The sequence below is a fragment of the Stenella coeruleoalba genome (genome assembly GCF_951394435.1).
Source record: "Stenella coeruleoalba genome assembly, chromosome: 3".
NCBI classification, from domain to species: domain Eukaryota; kingdom Metazoa; phylum Chordata; class Mammalia; order Artiodactyla; family Delphinidae; genus Stenella; species Stenella coeruleoalba.
This window is the reverse complement of record NC_137148.1, coordinates 124082019-124105689: the sequence shown is the minus strand read 5'-3', so window position 1 is coordinate 124105689 and position 23671 is coordinate 124082019. Positions and strand designations below refer to the sequence as shown.

At 36.1% G+C, this 23671-nt stretch overlaps 1 long non-coding RNA gene across 1 annotated transcript in view; it reads left to right on the top strand.

The window, feature by feature from the left end:
* The window catches only part of LOC307183354, a 92666-nt gene that overhangs the window by 9203 nt on the left and 59792 nt on the right, over positions 1–23671 (top strand). Inside the window, exon 2 of the long non-coding RNA XR_013827449.1 lies at positions 262–419. This is a non-coding gene — a long non-coding RNA (uncharacterized lncRNA). The remainder of the gene's footprint in view (positions 1–261; positions 420–23671) is intronic.

Here is a 23671-nt window from a genome sequence, read left to right as displayed (position 1 = left end):
ACATATATATATAGACATGATGGAGGGAGCTGGGATCTCCACCTTCTTTATAAACTCACATTCTAAAACCATATGCAGTACTATATAGGCATTTATTGGAACCAGTCACCAACTTAAAGAATGCTTTATGCTTCCCATCAATCTTAAAAATTAGGGCAATTGTATGAGTCGTACCTTAGATCTTATTAGAGGATGTCATTTTCTGCCAGCAATCTGCGCTTTCCTAATAGCCAATACATCCTCCTTGCTCTTCCCTCTAAGGTTTTGCTGCATGAAAGGGTTGACTGACTCATTGATGGAGTCCCACTTGGTGCTATGTCTACATGTCTGTGATCCAGATGAGTAACCACAGGGGAATGGAATCTTGGGTGTAACTTGGATTTTCAGAGTCCACGTCATCCAAGGTGTACCTGAAAGAGGTAAGTAGTCTACATTGTCACCAGAACTGTATCAGCAAAATCATTTTCTGGGCAGAAATCTGATTGTTATTTTTTAAAATATTGTTGTCAAATGCCAGTGATTTTCAATTTTGAGCCAAAATGAACAAGGGAGTCAATGTATCTTTTTTTAATTTGTAAAAAATATTTTTAACAGTTACTGAACTGAGGAATATTTGAGATGCAGAATATTTAATATTTCTCCTTTTTCTGAAAAGTAAAAAAAGTAGTCATAATAAAGCTCTTTATGTTTTGACTCCTTGAAAATATACTTTTCATACAAAATTAGATGAATCCTACTGTCATGGCCAATTTAATTGCTAGACAGGTCAGAGTGGGATGCCAAACCTTTCTTTAAGGGAACAACAACAAAAAACCCCACCATGGTTATAGTGATAAACTATGAGAAAGTCTGTCTCAAATCATAAACTGCTACTAAAAATATCATGAAGAAAAATATAACAATTTCGAGTATGGGAAGACGATGAAAAATGTGCCCAATTTAAACACAAGTGATTAATGCAATGTATAAATAACTAACTTAGAAGTTATATATCTAAATAATTGGTTTCCTTTTAAAACAGTCACTTCAAGAAAATATATAGAAAGTTCAGCTACTATTCCCTTTAGTTCAGGATATTTGTTTTCCATTTGGAAGTTACATATTTTTAGGAATTTTACTTTGATTCATCTCAATATTTAGGATGCATTTTCTGTCTTTGAAAATGGCGACTATATTTCACTGAATTTGATAATCAAATAAGATATTACTGTTTATTCAGAACTGAAGCGTGACTGTGATAAAAGTGAGAGTTATTTTCTTTTCATTGCCTCCCTGACAATTTTTAAAGACTTGAACTTAAATGATAGAGGAGAGAGGAGTATAGATAGGATTGGGAAGGGAAAGTATGTGCCTGGCAAGTGTTAACCAAACCAGTGTTAACCACCCAATGCACAGCAAGCCAAATGCTGAGCTGCTGAGGTTTGCAGCAGAGAAGGGGTTTCTTCATGAGGCAGCCAAGCAAGAAGATGGGAGAACAGATCTCAGATCCACCTCCCTGAAGGCAGTGCTTGGAAACTTTGAAACATTGCAAAGGCTTGGTTTTAGGTATGGTGCTCCCTTCCTCTTCCCCATTCCACTCCCAATGCTTGCACTTTTGCCTTCTCCGTTTCTTTCTTCTTCTCTGTGATCAGAATATTTAGGGCCAGTCTAAGCATAACCTTGTGTTTCAAAATGAAAACAGTTCAAAAGAGTTAACACAGAATGAAAAACAGTGGTGGTCAGTGATATTCCATCATAAAAATCCATGGTGTCCTTCCTAAGATATCTGCTTAAACTTCTCTCCCCCAAATTTCATTTATGGTAGTTGCTTCTGTACCTTGCTCTAAACTCTCAGGATCTCTGTTTACCTAATGTTACTGTCTCTTCACCTTCCACTCTGTCCTTCCCTACCTCCCCCATCCTTCAAGAGCTTTCCTTCAATAGGCGCTTTGGTAGAATGATTCTTAGGAAGAATGAATCTACCCTCTTTTTCTGAATGTTTTCAGTTTTGTTTCTTCATCATTTACCCTGTTCACCACAACAAAGCTTGGGAGCACGAAAGCACAAATTAAATTTTGACTCTGGGCAGGTGTTGGGGAGGGAATATTGTATCAGTGGTATATATAAATATTTTAGGATATGTCCAGTATCTTGAACAATAATTTTTGTTAGGTTTTTGAGCCCATGTGAAAGATTTATTTTCTTTTCATACAACTTAAAGGGAAAGGTAAGCAACATGCTATGGGAATCACTAAATTAGCTCCTTTACTAAGAAGCTGAGATAATAGTTTACAGAGAAACTAAATGCTAAAGAAGCTGTGTATTTCTAGTCTTTTGGCTACAAGTAAATAGATGGGAGAAGTTTGAATTTTGTTTTCTGTAATACTCTGAAAGGAATATCGGAAATAATATAAGGGTAAGTTTCAATGAGTTGAATCATGTACACACACACAAAATAAATAAAAGGAGGTATGGGAGAAGGCAGTAAAAGTCATGGCTTTTATATAGACGTAGTAGAATGCAGTCCCAACATACATTCAGTTGACTTCCAAAAATTAGCTATGCACATTTTCTTTTATGTAATTAAAAGCAAAAACTCTGTAAAATTACATTTTCTGTTACATAAGGTGATACATTTACCCACAGGTATTACCATTCAGAGTAATATACACAAAATCATCTGTACACATTTAAAGAATTTTAAATTAAAATTTTAAATTTTAAATTAAAAACCCACACAATGTTTTTTAATTTTTAAAAAATAGTCCACGACTTTTACAGTTTGAATATTTAACAGGAAAATAAAACACAAGTTTGTTTTTTTTAATATTTGGGCCCTTCATTGCCATGGCAAAAGTCAGCTAAAGTTTAGTGGTAACTGCCACATTCAAATGTATTCTTTACTTGCTAACCCTAGAAGGCATTTGAGTTTGAGAATCTTGCCGTTTGACACTAGTAATACTTATTTTTCATAGTTCTTATGACATGTGTCTTTGCTTTTCTTGTGAAACTGTCCTACTTTGTAAAATTATGCCCATCAGACATATCCTCTATTTGTCTAGATGTTCCTTGTGAACAGAATCTATATCTTATTAATCTTTTATCCAAATTTTTGTCTTGTATTTAGCAATTCCACATTTATTCAAAAAAACAAATATGATTTTTAAAAAATAACTTGCACTATGTGTTCACCACAGGTCATTAGTTATTATTCTAGCTAACATTTTCCAAAGTCTGTCTTCTTCCTTGTTTTAAATATGTAGATATTTGCTTATGTCTAGTTTTCTACCATTCCTTTAATTTCTTTGATTTCCTGTAGCCACATTTCAACAGGACTGTAATCTCACTTATAAACCCCTCTATCATTCCCTGCTTCCTAATGAGATAGAAGGAATAGGTTCTAATTCTCACTGACTCTCATTCAGGAGCACATAGTTAATCACATCATTGGGAGTCAGATTTTGCAATTTGCACGTTGTTGAGTGGCAGCTCTCTCTCCCTCTCTTTTAATTCATGTAACCTGCACCACTGATCACCTCTTCCCCATAATCCACACTCCCTTCGTATCCTATTTCACTATGATCGAAGCTATCTACACTTATTTATATTACTTTAGCCACAGTGGAAATCAATCTAAGTCATAAAGTATAGTTTTCTATATAAAACTTTTGGAAGTTAACTGATGTTATAACTCTTTTTTTTGAATTTTATTTTATTTGTCATACAGCAGGTTCTTATTAGTTATCTGTTTTATACATATTAGTGTATACGTGTCAATCCCAATCTCCCAATTGTCAATCCCAATTCATCCCACCACCACCCACCCCCCGACCCCCCTGCCGCTTTCCCCCCTTGGTGTCCATACGTTTGTTCTTTACATCTGTGCCTCTATTTCTGCCTTGCAAACCAGTTCATCTGTATCATTTTTCTAGATTCCACATATATGTGTTAATATACAATATGTTTTTCTCTTTCTGACTTCACTCTGTATGACAGTCTATAGGTCCATCCACGTCTCTACAAATGACCCAATTTCGTTCCTTTTTATGGCTGAGTAATATTCCATTGTATATATGTACCACATCGTCTTTATCCATTCGTCTGTTGATGGGCATTTAGGTTGCTTCCATGACCTGGCTACTGTAAACAGTGCTGCAATGAACATTGGGGTGCCTGTGTCTTTTTGAATTATGGTTTTCTCTGGGTATATGCCCAGTAGTGGGATTGCTGGGTCATATGATAATTCTATATTTAGTTTTTAAAGGAACCTCCATACTGTTCTCCATAGTGGCTGTATCAATTTATGATGTTATAACTCTTAATATTGTCTTAAGAAAATTCATTCAGAGATTTCTCTCCTCTTGACTTTCTTTCTTTATTGTTTTTGTATACTTCTACTTGAATTCATTTTTAAGGTTGCATTTTGTATATGTGTTTTTATATTAAGCCTCCTCAAATCTCTTATTTTTAAATTTAAGTGTTACAGCTTGGCATTAATTTGGGTAAGAGAGAAAAAGAGATTATTATAGTATAGGTTTAGGGACACTGTGGAAGGATGCCATTATCCTTAGGTGTCAAGAAAAATAGGTCAGAGTAATTTTGTTGTCTTCTTTGACATGGTAACTAGACTGGTATATCTAAGGTATACAGTAGACACATATATATTCAGTACCAATTCAGGTTGGTACTGAACTGCTATGTTACAGTATTTACTGATTAATTCTTGTTTGGTAGCTTTATCTACAATGTGAGATTATGAGATTATAATGATCCTGAGGGCAAGACAGGGGTTTATCTTACTTTTCTTCTAAATTTTCCTACTGATATTTTTGAATGAAAAAATGCAAACTGTTTTCATATTTATTTATATTTTTTTACTCACTAATCTTTTGGTTACCTTAGCTCAACTGCCTCCTAATTTTCTATACCATTCTTGGAGTGTTGAGGCTTTTGAACGGTTTCTATAGGATTATTTGGCTTTGCTTCTTCTAGCTTCTCATAGCAATTTGCACGTTTTGAATTTAGCACTCATAACATTGTGTTATTCTTGTACTCGGGGAGCTCACAATTTAGCAAGTCAGATATAGACAATATAATTCAAATATAATGTAATAACATTCTAGAAAATATATTTTTCAAGGTGCTGTGAGTGCATAAAGATCCAATTAATTTTTCTAAGATAGTATCATCTTATACATCTTTTCTAATGATAGTATCATCATAGAAGTTCTCATTAAAAACATATACTTGCACAACTGTGAATCTTGAAGGAAAATAAGAGTTCTGTAGCAAAATAAGACTGGATGATGAAGTAGAGGAGGAGGGCACACAGGTATAGATAAAATCAAGCTGAAATCTACGAGAATAGACATGAATGTGTGAAGACTACTGACTATATGAATACCAAATAGTTCAGTAGGCTGAAGCATAGGATACCTGGTCAAGATAGCTGAAAAGGAGATTGAAAATAGGCCAGGACCCAAAAGTTCAGAGTGTTGTGCTGTTTACAGAGTGTACAGTGGCCCAAGGTGATTCAACTAGCTCTGAATCATATAGCATTAAAAATTCTTGCTGGCATACTGATTTTCTCTACCACCAAACAAAATCGGAACCTTTATTCACCCTCTGGAAAATATGATGGAAAGCAAGCTAGGGTAGATTGCATATTGGTAACAATAGGAAAATGGAAATAGTTTCAGCCCAACTCAATGTCTGACTTTGCCTGTTCCCTTTGAAGCTTAATTATAACCATCAGAGGAAGCCTCTTAAATGTTTGCTAATACATTCTACCATATGGGGGGAAAGTTTGCCAAAGTCTTTTAAAATCACAAGGAAGCAGTATTTCACAGGTCAAGTGATTTAGTTCGAACAAGGCATTATTAGGTTTGCCCTAAACTAGAGAAAAGCTTCTGCAAGAATTTTTATTTCTAAGTTCAACAATACTGTTATTTCTGCTACACAGATTCTCTCCCATGTCTATCAGCTCTGGTCCAGACAAGTTACTCCAGGTAAACAGTAACTGGGAGTGCCTCCCCATTGCTTACAAAGCTTAGCCAATAAAGTTAAAGAGCCTTAGCTTGGGATTCACGGTTCTTCTGTGATCTGGCCTACCTTCTGTTTCAATTTCATCTCCTGGTTTCCTTGCCAAGCATCAGAGGCTCGTACCACTAGACTCCTGAGTAATCTGTATTTTCTCTTCCTGCACTTCTGGTCATTAATATTTTCTCTAAAACAATTGTTGCTACCCCTGCCTATCAGAATCTGATTCAACTTGCCTGAACAAGCTAAAATAAAGACTGTTCTGAAATGTTTTCCACAGTTGCCCAAGAAGAAATCAATCTCTCTCTTCTGACTTATAATAAAACATAACATTTTACCTTTCATGGCATATAACATGTGTTATATTATGAGTATATACCTAACTTATAGATGTTACTCATTATTACTCTGTAGCCTTTGAGGGTGAAGATTTATTTGTCATATGCCAGTATCCTTCCTAAACACTAGAAAAAATAGTAGAAGCTAACTATGTTGGGTGGGAGGATCAATGCTTATATGATTCAATTTACAAAAGCTAGATTTTATTCAGTTATGTTACATATAGAAGTCAATATGTATGACTTGGTCTTGTTGCCTGAGTATACGAAAAACTGAATCCATCCTGTATCTGTCGGATAGTACAACCCAATAACCCCCTTATCTCCATACTCTTGATGCAGGTAAATTTCACATCATACCTTTTATTACAAATTATGGCCGTGCTTTGTGGCATGTGGGATCTTAGTTCCCTGACCAGGAATCAAACCCATACCCCCTGCAGTAGAAGCTCAGTGTCCTAACCACTGGACCGCCAGGGAATTCCCTACAAATTGTTTTATGTAGGATAATCTCAGTTATTGTAACAAATTACCCCAATGCATAATAACTTACACAGGAGGAGGTCTGTTTTTTCAATTGTGTCAAGTCCAGATGACTATCCCTGATTTACAGGCAGCTTCTCTCCAAGCTGTGATGAAGAGACCTAGTCCTCTTTCATTTCTGACTTCAACACATGGCTCGAATTTGCCATGCTCATTTGCATCAAGGTGATGGGAAGAAGAATATTATTGCGAAGGAGTCACACATGATTTTTTACCAACTTGGCTTAAAAGTAAAACACAACACACTCATCATTGCTGAGAACTAGTCACATGATCACAGTTACATGCAATTTGGGGTAGAAAAATCAATTCCCTTGTTGGGCTTCCACTTCCCAGCAATGATTGTATATTCTAACAGTGGAGTATGAATTTTGTAGACAATTATCCCCTGTGACTACTAGATAACTTTGCACACCCTTTTCCCCACACTTAGGACATACCCACTCCACTCCTCAAAGGAGACAGTATAAAGTGTTACCCAGTCACTGCAACCAGCAAAAAGTTTAGGATTACTGAAAGCAGCTCTTTATGGAGACCTATACATTATAAGGCATGTTGTCAGCCCCCATCATCTCCTCATACTCAGTAGGTAATGGGGGAGCTTGAACAGGATCACCTTCTTGGTGTGTACCTCTTTAGAATGCAGCCATCATGCTGTAAGAAGCCCAAGGTACCTGAGAGTGTCCCACATAAATGTTCCCGTCAAAAGTCCCAGCTGAACTCAGCCTGGCCAGATGTCAGAACCTCCAGATGATTTTCCTTCCCAGTCATTCAAGTCATCTCAAGCATTTGAATCTTCTGGAACTGAAGTTCCATGTCATGGACCAGAGAGAAATTATATTGCCTGTTGTCTGTTCCCTGCCCTGATAGAATCCATGAATACTATCAAATGGTTGTTATTTTATACCACTGATTTAAAGTTGGTTTATAATGTAGCACTAATAAGTATAACCAAATTTGGTATCTGGAAGTTGTGTGTGGAAGTAACAAATACATATAACAAACATCTAAACATATGGCACTGGCTTTGGGACTGAGTGGTAGGCAGAAGCTAGAAGGGCCTAGAAGAAACTATTAGCAGAAGGCTGATGAGCCTCAAGGAGGCCATTGGAGAGGGCTTAAATAAAAATGACAAAAATGTTACAAGAAGCTGGAGGAAAGAAGGCTTTTTTAAAAATTTAGTGATGAAAAGTTTAGCAAACATGGAAAATAGGAAAAATGTCATCTAATAAACTGATAAATCTTGCTAAGGAGATTTCTAGGTTAAATGTTGAAAATATCAACTGATTTCATCAAGAGGCACAGAAAAAAGAGAGCTGAGCTAAAGAAGGAATTGTTCAGTTTTCAAGCAGAATCTAGAGGGGATATAAAAACCTACGGCTTTCTGGATTTTAAACAATTGTCTCTCATCCCTAGTCTCTCTCAGAAAGAGACTCGGGACAAAAATAAAAGCCTGGTTGCTTCCAGTAAAACATCTCAAGGTGTATACAAGTATGAAACTATCAAACCCTCTTAAACCTCAGATGGTTTTCAGATGATCCTTCATAAGCCCCTTGTACTAGTTAGTCAGGACCTTCTAAGGACCCTAAGGATATATCTCATCAACTCTCTGTGAAACAATAGAGCACCTACTTGGCATTGTCTGACAGTAACCATACAGGGACCAGAGGTTGAGAAGGACTTCTCTCGAATAGATTTGAAATGTGCCTTTTGTCCAGTAAAGTGTAATGCAAAATGGTACCTGCAGAACCCAAAACATTTTTGAAGAAACTAAGCAAGCCTAGGCTGAAAGGGACAGACGGTAAAAAATGAAGAAGCCATGTTTTGTGAAATGTGATACAAAATATTTATGGGCAGAAAGTAGGTTAAGAAAATTACTTAGCTGTAAACATAAGCCATTTTTTTATGGGGGGGTTCTCCAGGGGAGGAGAGGTGATTCAGAGGGAATAACCAAGGGACCAGAGGACAAAATAAAAAACAACAGAGAATTGCTCCCAGGTAGGAGTATGGGGCCTTCATCAAAGAATTAACGTGGTTATTAGAGATTTATGATGAAGGAAGTGGCATGATAAAAATTTTATTTAGACAGAATTATTCTGGCTGAATGTGTTGTGTTGATGTATAATGTTGAATGCGTACTGAAAGAGGAAGCAAGGATGGTAATTAGAAGATTGTAATAGTTCAAGTGAAACAAGACAGTGGCTGCAACTGAGGATTAGCAATGGATTTAATGAAGAGTGGTTAGCTTTAGGGCATATTTTGAAGATAGAGCCAAAAGAATTTGCTGATGGGTCACATGTTGGGTGTGAGAAAAAGAGTATAGTCAAGGATTTGGCTTAGCAACTGGAAAAACTGGAGTTGCCATTTTATGAGTTGGGGAGCAGTAAGAAGGAAACAATTGTAGGAGGCATGTGGGATCTTAGCTCCCTGACCAGGGATCAAACCTGCACCCTCTGTGTTGGAAAGTGGTCTTAACCACTGGACCACCAGGGAATTCCCGTGCAATTTTTTAAAAGAATTGACATAAATGGAATCATGCGGGATGTACTCTTTGTCTGGCTTCTTTCACATATCATGATGTTTTAGATCCATCCCTTTGATTTCCAAATATACATTTTTGGTTGGCTTATTTACCATCCATATATATGCTTTGACATGTCCATTCAGATCTTCTGCACATTTGTATTTGGTTGTTAGTTTTCTTTATTAAGTTTTGAGAGTTTTATATGAGCTAAATTCCATTCTTTCATCAGATACGTGCTTTGTAAAGATTGATACTTTCTCTAGTTTGTCTCATCTTTCTTCCTTAAGTGTTTTTAAAAAGAAGATTTTAATTTTGATGAAGTCTATGTTGCACCTAGTTATTTTATAGATAATGCTTTTGGTGTCGTATCTTAGACTTTTGGCCAACCTAAGGTCACAAAATATTTTCTTCTAAACTTTTTATAGTTTTATATTTTACTTCTAGGATCCATTTTGAATTAGCGTTTGTATGTGATGTAAGCTGTGGATTGAAGTTCATTGTTTTTGCTTAAATACATCCAATCATTCTAGCACCATTGTTGAAGATTATCATTCTCCACTGAATTGTCTTTGCATCTTTGTAAAAATTAGTTATCTATAAGTGTATGGCGCTATTTCTGGATTCTCTATTCTTTTCCTTTTATCTATTTGTCTATTCTGACTCTAATACCACACTGTCTTGATTACTGTAACTTTATAATTCTTAAAACCAGTTAGCTTTCAAACTTTGCTTTTTTCGATGTTGTTTTGACTTCTCTGGGACTTTTATATTTCAGCAAATTATTTTTTCAATGTACAGGACATGCACAACTTTCATCACATATTTCCTAATAGTTCATATTTTTGATGCTGTTAGAATGGCATTATTTTTCATTTAAATTGCTGATTATTTCCTCTTAGTATATAGGAATAGAATTTATTTTGTATTTTGTTCTTACACCCTCCACCCTTGCTAAACTTACTAGTTCTAATAGGTTGCTTTGTAGATTCCATCATACTTCCTATATAGATGATCACGTAGTCTGCAAATAAAGACAATTTTATTAATTACTTTCCTATCTGGATGCTTTTTCTTTTCTTTCCCTTTTTTTGGCTGTTTCCTGCCTTATTGTACTGACTAGAACCTCCATACAATATTGAGTAGAAGTGTTGAGAGCCGAAACCCCTGTTTTCTTTCTGTTTTTAGGGGGAAAACATTAGGTTTCTCATAATTAAGTATAATGCTGGATCCAGATTTTTCACAGATACCCTTTATCTGGTTAAGGAAATTCCATTCCATATCTAGTTGGCAGAGAGTTTTTGTTTTGATTTTGTTTTATCCAGAAATACATATTGCTAAATTTGATTTGCTAATATTTTATGGAAAATTTCTGTGTATTGATTTTTTTCTTATCTTTGACTATGATGTCTGGGTAATGCTGGCCTCATAAAATGAGTTAGAAAGTGGTCCGTCCTCTTCTGTTTTGTGGAAGAGAGTGTGTAGATTTGGATTAAATCTTCATTAAATATTTAGTCGAATTTATATTTGATCCATCTGGCCCTGGAAATGTCTTTATTGAAAAAATTTTTAACTAGATAGAACTGTTCACATTATTTCTTCTTGAGTGAGTTTAATAATTTGTGACTTTCAATACATTGTCTATTTCATCTAAGCACTTCAATTCATGTGCATGGAGTGCATTCATCATATTATTATCCAACTAGTATCTGTGAGTTTCCTCCACTATTTCTGATACTGGTTATTTTTACTCCCTTCCTGCCCCAGCCCCCCTTTTTGGCAACCATTTTAAAATAAATGGCTTTTTGTTTCACTGATTTTTATCTGTGGTTTTCCTTCTTTCAATTTCACTGATTTCTGCCCTTACCTTTGTTATTTCCTTCCTTCTACTTGCTTTAGATTGTATTTACTTTTCTGTTTCCTGTTTCTTTAAATGGAAAACTTAGATTACCGATTAATACACTTCTTTACTTACACCATTAAATGCCATGCACTTCCCTCTAAGAACTACTTTAGATGCAACCCACAAATTTTGATAGATTGTGTTCATATATCATTCTGTTAAAAACTGCTTGAATCTTTCTCTATAACTCATGGGTTATTTAGAAACCATGTGTTAACTTTCAAATAATTGGGGATTTTTGAGATATTTTTCAGTTGTAGACTTCTAATTTAATTTCTTCTAGAGAACATACATTGTGTGATTTCTATTCTGTGAAGTTTTTAAAATTAGTTTTATATCTCATGATATGGTCTATCTTGGTGAATGTTTATGTGCAATTGAAAAAAATTATGTAATCTGCTGTTGTTTGGTGAAGTGCTCTATGCATATCAATTACAACAATTTGGTTGTGTTGTTCAGGTCTTCTATACTCTTAATGATTTTCCATCCACTTGTTCTATCAATGACAGAGAAGTGTTGACATCTCCAATTATATTTGTTAATTTTTAAAATTCTTTCTTAGAGTCTTATTGATTTTTGCTTAATATATTTTGATAATCTGATTTTAGATGAACACACATCTAGGATTGTTATTAGGTGAACACACATCTATAATTGCCTCCTTTATCATTATGTAATGTTCCTGTTTATCCCTGGTAATATTTCTTATTCTGAAGTCTTCTTTGTCTGCCATGTGGTTCTTCTAGCTGTCACTAAGATTAAGGAAGGGAGAAGTAAACTAAAAGAATTGCCCGTTTTTCAAGAAGAGTGTAGATGAAAAGCTCAGGGTTCAGGAAATTCTCTCCAGCCAGAAAAAAATATGTTAAAATTGAATTAATATTATTTATGGCAGAGAAGCTGAATAGAACAGATGCTCCCAGGTGATGGTTATGGCTGAGCTCCATGATATCAGGCGGTACCAACTGCAGCTTTGTGAATGAGGTTATTTTGAAGCTTCCAGCCACACTAGTACTCCAGCTGACCCCATGTGAAGCAGAATTAATTGGTCAATCCCCCAAATTGTGAAAATAACAAATTGTTGTTATTGTTTTAAGTCACTCAGTTTTGGAGTATTTGCTATCCAGCAGTTGATAACCAAAGCACAGTGGCAGAGTGAAATCAGGTCATAGAATTGACTTCTTCTAGATTTAAACAAATGAACCACAAAAATGAAAAGTGTGTCAAAATTTTCCATCAGCATCCAAAAAAATACATGGGGAACAGGTTATAAAGTACATTGCAAAATTTGAAAATAAGGAAAGAAAAAGGTGTCTCGTATGTCAAAGCTTAACTCGTAACCTGAAATTTAACCTCAGATGCAGAAATAATGAGATGACAAAATTCTGCAAATTTTTCACAGATAAGACTATTTGAAGATTTGGAAAAGGGCAGTTTTATTGTTTTCCTCTTCTGATAGGTTGGGTAGGTGAGGGGAAGAATGAAGAGAGACACCATGAAATAAAGGTTGAAAGAAATGAATTTAAAAATTAGATTTAGTCATCTCTGACGGAAAGTTAAACTCCGAAGTTCCGCACCAAAATGGGAGAATAAATGAATCACTAAGCTATTCTTTCTGTGTGCTTAAGATATATTACTGCTCATGTGAATTTTAAAAAAGGAGAGAAAGCAGAGGGAGCCTAATTCTTCCAGCAGTGAGTATATTCTTTCTAGCTGACCTCTCTATTTAATCTTAAAACTTAGACACCACATAGTTCTAATATGAGCCACTTGTTGGATATATGTATTGGAAACATTTTCTCCTGGTTGGTGGTTTACCTTTTACTCTACTAATGGTGTATTTTGATGAATTGACATTCTATTTTAATATTGCATGGTTCACCATATTTTTATTTAGACTTAGTGCTTTTTTTTTTGCCAGTTTAAATAATATTTGCCTACACTAAGTTCATGAAGACATATTTCCCTTCAAAAGATTTTTCGAATTGTTTTTATAAGTATCAATTCAAATTAAGATGAGTCAGTATTCATTTTCTCCAACGGGTATATCCCATGGGTATATGAAAGGATGTTCTCTTTCATAATTTTGCAGTGTCTTTTGTTGTTAATCAAATGATCATATATGTATGAGTCTGTTTCTAGACTCTAACTTCCATCCCAGTGGTCTCTGTCTATCTTTGCACCAATATATTTTCTTTATTATTATTGCTTGAGAATAAGTCTTGTTGTCTGGTAGTGTAAGTCCTTCATCTTTGTTTTTCTTCAAGATTATATTGTCTGCTCTTTATTCCTATTACATTTTCATATAAATTCGAAAATCAAATTGTTATTCTCAAAAAAAACTGCTACCTATTTGAGTAAGATTATATTGAATCTACAAAACAATTTAGAGTGAGTGTACCTGTTTATAATATTGAATTGTTTAATTGATGAATGGGTATATACTTGCATTTAGTTAGAGATTAAAACAAAATATTTCATGAAAGTTTTGTAATATTCAGAGTAGATATGATACACGCTATTTATTAGAGTTTTTCCTTATACATTTGTTATTTTTGATTTTCTGAGAAATATCTTTTAAATGTTTCATCTTCTATTTATTACACACATTTAAATTATAATTTCTTTTTTTATAAATTTATTTATTTATTTATTTTTGGCTGCATTGGGTCTTTGTTGCTGTGCACAGGCTTTCTCTAGTTGCGGCAAGCGGGGGCTACTCTTCGTTGCGGTGTGTGGGCTTCTTGTTGAGGTGGCTTCTCTTGTTGCGGAGCACGGGCTCTAGGTGTACGGGCTTCAGTAGTTGTGGCTCACGGGCTCAGTAGTTGTGGCTCATGGGCTCTAGAGCGCAGGCTCAGTAGTTGTGACACATGGGCTTAGTTGCTCCGTGGCATGTGGGATCTTCCTGGATCAGGGATCGAACCGTGTTCCCTGCGTTGGCAGGCAGATTCTTAACCACTGCACCACCAGGGAAGTCCCTGATTTCTTCTTCTTTTTGCATATGGACCTTGTATTCAGCAAATTCTCATTTCAAAAGTAGCATGTTCCTGTTTTTATGATATCATTTCTATTGCACTAAATCTATATACTTAGTCATTAAGGGAGAGAGAGGAACAGGAAGAGTTCAGGAAAGATTTTCATCTAATATTAATGACAGTGTGTCTTAGTTTTAATGTTTTGCTTAATTTTATTTTTTTATTTTTTTCATGTATAAGCCTTTTCATTATGCCAAGTTACAAATGTTAGAGCTTGGTTAATTTTATTTTTTAATTAAAATTTACTTTTCTGTATTTTTAAATTCTTCTTGAAGAGTATATATTATTATTTCAAAGCAAAATTACATTGAAATACAGATTTAAAATTTAAATTGAAGAAAACTAACTGCAGTGTAGGTTGTCTTATTTTTTGCATGCTGTCTCAAATAACAATGAACCTCTTTGGCTGCCTACACAGACCCACACTCCAACTAATTCCTAATTTTTGTTTGGAAAATATATGGTTAACAGTTTACTCAGTTCTGACTCTTTGAATTGATTTTCTTCGGGTAAAAAGGATCTAATCAGTAGGGGAAAAAATAAGCCCATAGAATTGTAAGAGTAATGTCTCGTTCATTAGTTAGAAACATTTCTCAACTCTCATCTAATGTGAAACCCGAATAAGAGCTCAGCATGGACTATTTTAGGAGCTCTCACCTTCCTGGGAAGAAGAAAGAAAGAAAAGTAACATCAGAAATTGCTGACATCTCTCTCCATCTCAAGCTTTCTCCCTTAACTGTGTTCAGAAATGGGCATTAATAAGTAGGCAATGAAACAGGGGCCCTCTTGTTTCTACCTAAGATTTTGCCCCCATTTGTTACTCACCTGGACATCTATTTAAACTATTTAACCTTTTAAAGTTTAAACCTATTTAAACTTTTTGGACCTTCATTTCTCCTCAAAATCCAGTATATGCTATTATTATCACCATTTTATTTTATTTTTAATTTTATTGAAGTATAGTTGAGTTACAATGTTGTGTTAATTTCTGCTGTACAGCAAAATGATTCAGTTATATATATATTTCTTTTCCATATTCTTTACCATTATGGATTATCCCAAGATATTGAATATAGTTCCCTGTGCAGTACAGTAGGGCCTTGTTGTTTATCCATCCTATAGATAGTAATTTGCATCTGCTAATCCCCAAATCCCAATCCATCCTCCCACCATTGCCCCCCTTCCTCCTTGGCAACCACAGGTCTGTTCTCTGTGTCTGTGAGTCTGTTTTTGTATCGTAGATATGTTCATTTGTATTGTATTTTAGATTCCACATATAAGTAGTATCATGGTACTTGTTTTTCTCTTTCTGACTTCTCTTAGTATGATAATGTCTAGGTCCATTCATGTTGCTGCAAATGGCCTTAGTTCATTATTTGTTTATGGCTAATATTCCAGTGTGTGTGTGTGTATGTGTGTGTGTGCGCACACACACATATATATACACCACATCTTCTTTATCCATTCAACTGTTGATGGACATTTAGTTTGTTTGCATGTCTTGGCTATTGTAAACAGTGCTGCTGTGAACATAGGGGTTCATGTATCTTTTTGAATTATAGTTTTGTCTGGGTATATGCCCAGGAGTGGGATTGCTGGATCATATGATAACTCTAGTTTTTTGAGGAACCTCCATACTGTATTCCATAGTGGTTGCACCAATGTACATTCCCACCAACAGTGTAGGAGGGTGCCCTTTTCTCCATACCCTCTCCAACATTTATTATTTGTAGACTTTTTAATGATGGCCATTCTGACCTATGTGAGGTGGTACCTTATTGTAGTTTTGATTTGCATTTCTCTAAGAATTAGCGATGTTGAGCATCTTTTCAAGTGCCTATTGCCATCTGTGTGTCTTCTTTGGAGAAATGTCTATTTTAGGGTTTGTGCCCAGTTTTTGACTGGGTTGTTTGTTTTTTGTTATTGAGTTGTATGAGCTGTTTATATATTTTGGAAATTAATCCCTTGTCAGTTGCATCATTTGCAAATATTTTCTCCCTGTCCATAGGTTGCCTTTTCATTTTGTTTATGATTTCCTTTGCTGTGCAAAATCTTATAAGTTTGATTACATCCCATTTGTTTATTTTTGTTTTCACTTCTATTGCCTTGGGAGACTGGCCTAAGAACAGATTGCTACGATTTATGTCAGAGGATGTTTTGCATATGTTCTCTTCTAGGAGTTTTATGGTGTCATGTCTTACATTTAGGTCTTTAAACTATTTTGAGGTTATTTTTGTGTGTGGTGTGAGGGAGTGTTCTAATTTCATTGATTTACATGTGGCTGTCCAACTTTCCCAACACCACTTGCTGAAGAGACTGTCTTTTTCCCACTGTATATTCTTGCTTTCTTTGTTGAAGATTGTTCATAGGTGTGTGGGTTTATTTCTGGGCTTTCTATTCTGTTCCATTGACCCATATGTCTGTTTTTCTGCCATTACCATGCTGTTTTGATTACTGGAGCTTTGTATTATTGTCTGAAGTCTGGGAGGGTTATGCCTCCTACTTTGTTTTTTTTCCTAAAGATTGCTTTGGAAAGTCTGGGTCTTTTATGGTTCTGTATAAACTTTAGGATTATGTGTTCTAGTTCTGTGAAAAATGTCATGGATAATTTGATAAGGATCACATTAAATGTGTTGATTGTTTTGGGTAGCATGGGCATTTTATAATATTCTTTCAATCCAAGAGCATGGCATATCTTTCCATTTCTTTGAGTCATCTTCAGTGTACTTTATTAATGTTTTGTAGTTCTCAGCATATAAATCTTTTACCTCGGTGAAGTTTATTCCTAAATATTTTATTTTTTTGGATGCGATTTGAAAAGGGATTGTTTGTTTACATTTATTTTCTGATATTTCACTGTTAGTGTAAAGAAATGCAACCAATTTCTGTATATTAATCTTGTATCCTGCTTCTTTGCTGAATTTGTTTATCAGTTCTAATAGTTTTTGTGTAGAGTATTTAGGGTTTTCTATATATAGTATCATGTCATCTGCATATAGTGACAGTTTTACCTCTTCCCTACCAATTTGAGTACGTTTTATTTCTTTTTCTTGTCTGGTTGCTGTGGCTAGGCCAGTACAATGCTGAAGAGAAGTGGCAAGAGTGGGCATTCTTGTCTTTTTTCAGAGTTTAGCAGGAAGGCTTTCAGCTTTTCACTGTTGAGTATTATATTGACTGTGTGTTTGTCATAATTAGCTTTTATTATATTGAGATATGTTCCCTCAGTACCCACTTTGGTAAGAGTTTTTATCATGAATGGATGTTGAATTTTATCAAATGCTTTTTCTGCATCTATTGAGATGAGCATGTGGTTTTTGTCTTTTCTTTTGTTGATGTGGTTTAACACGTTGATTGATTTGCATATGTTGAACCAGCCTTATGACCCTGGGATGAATCCAACTTGGTTGTGGTGTATGATCTTTTAAATTTGTTGTTGGATTCAATCTGCTAATGTTGAGAACTTTTGCATCTATATTCATCAAAGATATTGGCCTATAATTTTCTTTTTTGGTAGTGTCTTTATCTGGTTTTGGTATCAGGGTGATGGTGGCTTCATGGAATGTCTTTGGGAGTGTTCCTTCCTCTTCAGTCTTTTGGAAGAGTTTAAGAAGGATTGGTATAAGTTATTCTTTATATATTTGGTAGAATTTGCCTGTGAAGCCATCTGGCCCTGGACTTTTGTTTGTAGGGATTCTTATTTTTGTTTTTTATTACAGATTCTTTTTTGCTTCTGGTGATTGGTCTGTTCTAGTTATCTGTTTCTTCTTGACTCAGTTTGGTGGACTGTGTGTTTATAGAAAGTTGTCCATTTCTTCCAGGTTGTTGAATTTGTTGGCACATAATTGTTCATAGTATTATGTTTTTTTGGTATTTCTGCAGTATCGGTTGTGATTTCTCTTCTTTCATTTCTTATTTTGTTTATTTGGGTCTTCTGTTTTCTTCCTGGTGATCCTGGCTAGAGGTTTGTCAATTTTGTTTACCCTTTAAAAGAACTAGCTATTGGTTTTATTGATTTTTTTCTATTTTTTTAAATCTTTATTTTCTTTCTGACCTTTATTTTCTTCTTCCTTTTGCTGATTTTAGGTTTTGTTTGTTGTTCTTTTTCTAATTCTTTTAGGTGGTAGGTTAGGTTGTTTATTTGAGATTTTTCTTGTTTCTTAAAGGAGGCCTGTTTCACTGTGAACTTCCCTCTAAGAAGTGCTTTTTGCTGCATCCTGTATGGCTTGTGGGATCTTAGTTCCCTGACCAGGGATTGAACCTGGGCCATGGCAATGAAAGTGCTGAGTCCTAACCACTAGACCACTGGGGAATTCCCCATAGATTTTGTGTGGTTGTGTTTTCATTGTCATTTACCTCAAGGTATTTTTTAATTTCTTCTTTGATTTCCTCATTGACCCATTGGTTTTTTTAGAAGCATATCATTTATTCTCCATGTAATTGTTTATCATTTCTTTTTCTGTGACTGATTTCTAGTTTCATGCCATTCTGGTTGGAAAAGATGCTTGAAATAATTTCTGTACTCTTAAATTTGTTGAGGTTTGTTTTGTGCCCTAGTATGTGGTCAGTCCTAGAGAATGTTCCATGTGCACCTGAAAAGAATGTATTCTGCTTTTTTGGGGTGTAATGTCCTGAAAATATCAATTAAGTCTAACTCTTCTATTGTATCATTTAGAATCTCTGTTGCCTTATTAATTTTCTGTCTCCAAGATCTGTCCATTGATGTGAGTGGGAGGGTTAAAGTCTCCTACTATTATTGTATTCCCATCAGTTTCTCCCTTTATGTCTGTTAGTATTTGTTTTATGTATTTGGGTGCATAAGTGGTGATGAGTGTTATATCCTCTCCTTGTATTGATCCTTTTATCATTATATAGTGTCCTTCTTTATCTTTCTTTATAGCTTTTGTTTTAAAGTCTATTTTGTCTGGTATGAGTATTGTGACCCTGCTTTCCTCTCATTTCCGTTTGTATGAAATATCCTTTTCCATGCCCTTACTTTCAATCTATGTGTTTCCTTTGCCCTAAAGTGAGTCTCTTGTAGGCAGCATATTGTAAGCTCTTGGTTTTGTTTTGCTTTTTAATCCAGTATGCTACTCTGTGTCTTTTGATTGGAGCATTTAATCCATTGACATTTAAGGTAATTTTTAATAGACATGTATTTATTGCCATTTTAAACCTTATTTTCCCATTGATTTTATATTTTTTTCTTTGTCCCTTTTTCTTTTTGTTTTTTCTTTTGTGGTTTGATGATTTTCTTTTGTATTATGCTTGTGTTCTTTTCAGTTTTTGTGAATCTATTGTATATTTTTGATTTGTGGTTACCCTGTCTTTTGAATATATTAATCTCTTCCTATGTCTGCTTGCTTTAGACTGGTAGTTATATAGCCTCAAACACATTCTGGGGAAAAAAATCTACATTTTCTTACTCTCTTCCCCACATTTTATGATTTTGATGTCCTCTTTTATATCTTGATGTTCATCCTTTTGCTGTTCATTGTGGTTATCATCGCTTTCATAGAAATTTTTTGATTTTTAAAAAAAAAATCTGTACTGGCTTATTTGAGTGATATACTTTCCAATTATGATTTTGTCTGTCCTAAAGATTCTTCTTTTCTATTTTGAGAAAACCTTTCAATATTTCCTTTAGGATAGGTTTAGTATTGCTGTATTCTTTTAGGTTTTGCATGTTTGGGAAATTCTTTATCTCTCTATTCTAAATAATAATCTTCCTGGGTAGAGTATCCTAGGTTGTAGATTTTTCCCTTTCAGGACCTTGAATATTCCTTGCCACTCCCTTCTGGCCTGCAACATTTCTGTAGAGAAATCAGCTGGTAGTCCTCTGGGGGTTTCCTTTAATTAGCTCTTTGTTTTTCTCTTGTTGCCTTCAGAATCCTCTCTTTGTTAGCTTTTGCCATTGTTATTATAGTATTTCTTGGTGTAGTGCTGTTTGGGTTTATCTTGTTTGAGACCCTCTGTGCTTCCTGTACCTGGATATCGGTTTCCTCCTTTAGGTTTGGGAAGTTTTCAGCCATAATTTCCTCAAATACATTTTCAATCCCCTTTTCTCTTTCTTCTCCTTCTGGGATCCCTAGTATGTGTAGATTGGCAAGCTTTATATTATCCCATAGGTCTCTTCTATTGCTTTCATTGTTTTTCATTTGGCTTCCTGTCTGCTATTCTGATTGGGTGATTTCCATTGTTCTATCTTGCAGGTCATTTATTTGTTCTGCATTATTCAGTCTGGTATTCATTGCCTTTAGCTCAGCTTTCATCTCTGCAAATGAGTTCTCTAATTTTTCTTGGTTCCTTTTTATAGTTTCTAGTTCCTTTTTATAGTAATCTGCATTTCTATCAATAGTCCTTCTTAATTCCTTCAGTATTTTCATTATCTCCTGTTTGACTTCGATGTCTGTTAGACTAAAGTGGTCTGTTTCATTGATTGTTCTTTCAGGGGAATTCTCTTGATCTTTTAATTGGGAGTGGTTCCTCTGCTTCTTCATTTTACTTATATTTCTCTGGCTGTATGAGCTTGGGAGAAACCATTATATACTATGGTCTTGGAGGGCTATTTTTATGTGGGAGCGTTCCTGTTTAGCCTGTGTGGATTTAATATATTTTGTTGCGAGGGCTATTTTTAGTGTGGATGCCTGTTACCTCTTTCCTCAGTATGTGCTGGATGTTATTTCCCTTGATGGGAGGTGTGACTGGTGTTGTGACCAGAGCCTGCACTGGATATTGAGCAGGACCTCCTCTTTGCACTGTGGTTGTCACTGCCCTGTCACGGGCTGGGTCTGTTCCCTCGTTGTTGTAGTAGAGGGCCCCAGATCCATTTCTGAGCTGCATTTTTGAGCTGTGTTGGGAGGTAGGTGGGATTGGGGTGCTCCCACTGGGAAAGGAGCTACTGAGTATTCCTCTGCCAGAGCTGTTCACCAGTGAGTGTGTTCTGTTTTTTCACCTGTCACCCATTGTGCAAGCTCCCAAAATACACTGTTGTTGGCACTGCCCTTGGCCCTGCCTCAACCATGGGAATGTCGGCATTCAGCCCTAGTGTCCCTCAGGCATTGTTTTCACAAGGCCACCAGCACAGAGCCATTGAAGTCAGGTCCCAAGACTGCTGTAGTCATGCATCTGGACCCTCTGTGGCCTACAGCTGCTAAGGCCAGGTCCATCTTGGTCACAGGAGCACCCATTGTCCACTCGGATGTCTTGCAGGTGCTGAATTTAGAAAGCCAGTGGTGGAGGTGTAACTGAGGCTTGCGCAGCAGCAGGGAGACACTTTAGCCTTGCTTCCTAGCTTGTGCAGCCCCTGGGGCTTAGTTCTGGTTTCAGCCCTGCCTCTGCATGTGGGCAACCCATTGGCAATTGTTCCTGGAGCCCGCCAAGGTGGCAGTTGGGGTGCAAGAGCCCGCTGAGGTGGCAGCTGGGGAGCATAATCTGCTGAGGAGGGAAACCCTAAGACAGTGGCTGGGGCGTGCTCTCCTGGAGCCTTTGGAGGTGGGGGCTGGCGTGTGGATAAAGAGGCTGCTAAGGTGACCCCACCCCCCCCTTTTGCATGCCACTTTGCAATGGCACTTTGCTTCTATGGCAGGCCTGGGCTTCTTCCGCAGAGACTCCCAGATGAGACCATATCACACTCCAGCCCCTTCAGGCTGTCTTTGTGCAGCCAACCGCATTCCTCTCACTGGGTCTGTCCTCTAAACCCCAAGTTTCAGCACCCAGTCCCAACCCATACCAGCAGACGCATGTCTCAGGCTGGGGCGCACAGGGTGGTGGCATGACCATCTGTATAGGTCTCTCTCTGTTCGGCCTGCCACAAACTGTTTATTATGCTCTTCTCTGAGCCTCTGAAGCTCTCTTTCTGTCCCAGCTGATCTCCCCACAGGTGAGGGAGTTTCCCAGGGTGCGGGAACCTTTCCTCTTTTTCAGCTCCCTCCCAGGGGTGCAGGTCTTGTCCTGCTTCCTCTTTTTTTTTTTTTTTTTCCATTCATCCTATTTGGTTACGTGGAGATCTTTCTCGTCCTTTCAGGTGTTTGAGGTCTGCTAGTGTTCAGTAGGTGTTTTGTGAGAATTGTTCCATTTGTAGAAGTATTTTTTGATGTGTTTGTGGGAGGAGGTGAGTTCCACGTCCTTCTACTCCGCCATCTTGAGCCCTGTATTATCACCATTTTAAGTGGTGAGAAATATGTAGCTCATTGAGCATTAGCAGCTTGCCTCAAAATCATATTATTGGTATGTTATGAGTTGCTCATAGGTCTAGTCAAAGTTACTGATTTAAACGGCAGTGCTTTACTGCCACCTTATGGGTAAATGGGGTTTGTTAAAAGTCCTTCAAGAGTTATTATGGTTAAAGTTGGGCATAGAGTGCCTGTAGCAGATGAAAAACGTGTCTTATGAGTCATACTAAGATGTTTGTATTATAAGACAAAAAATAGTGCTTTTTAAAACAGATCATATTTAAATCATTATAGAATGGAGGCAGAATTATGTCTGGGAGAAGGGAATGGAGGCTGAGGTAATAATAAGAACATAAAAATAAACCATGAAATGTGATGAAGACTTGGATTAAATACATGTTTATGGGTTTAATTTATACTTAAGATGAAATAAGGAATATATAGAAATTATATATTGAAATTGAGTTTGAGTGAGAAAGGACTCAGTAGTGACATTAACTTTCATTAACTCTAAACACATGGAGGAGCACATTTAGAAAGGAAAAAATAAAATTTATATTGGATAGATTGATTTTAAAAATTCTGAGCCAGTGAAATTAAGATGTTTACTATCTGATACTAGGAAGATGGGTACCGTCTCATGATGTGAAAATGTGAGTTGTAAGTATATATAGGCAATAGAGTAATTATAGTTGTTGAGAGGGATTGTCAAGCAGAGGAGGTGGGGATGGGTAAAGAGAAGATGGCAATGACAAAAACCTGGGACTGATCAACAATGAGGGATTTCAGACAGACAGAGGGATTTCAAAATTTAAAACATCTGCCAGAGAGTGGGGGGGGGGGGAGGGAGGGAGAGGGAGAGGGAGAGAAAGCACAGGCAGTTGTTGTCAAAGCTAGGAACGCTAAGGGGGACTCTCCTTTCATGTTGACAATGGTGGGGTATTTGTGGAATTGATCATCTTTTAGGGGTTGCACTAAAAGGAAGGAAGTCTTGCATTTAGGTAAATATGCTCATCTCCTTTCCTTTTTTGAAAATGTCTACTCTCAAATAACAGAAAATAATATTATTATGAAAGTTCTTACTGTTGTGTATAGCAAATTTAAGTAAACGTGTTATTATCCTCTTTGGGGGGGGTTGTATTATT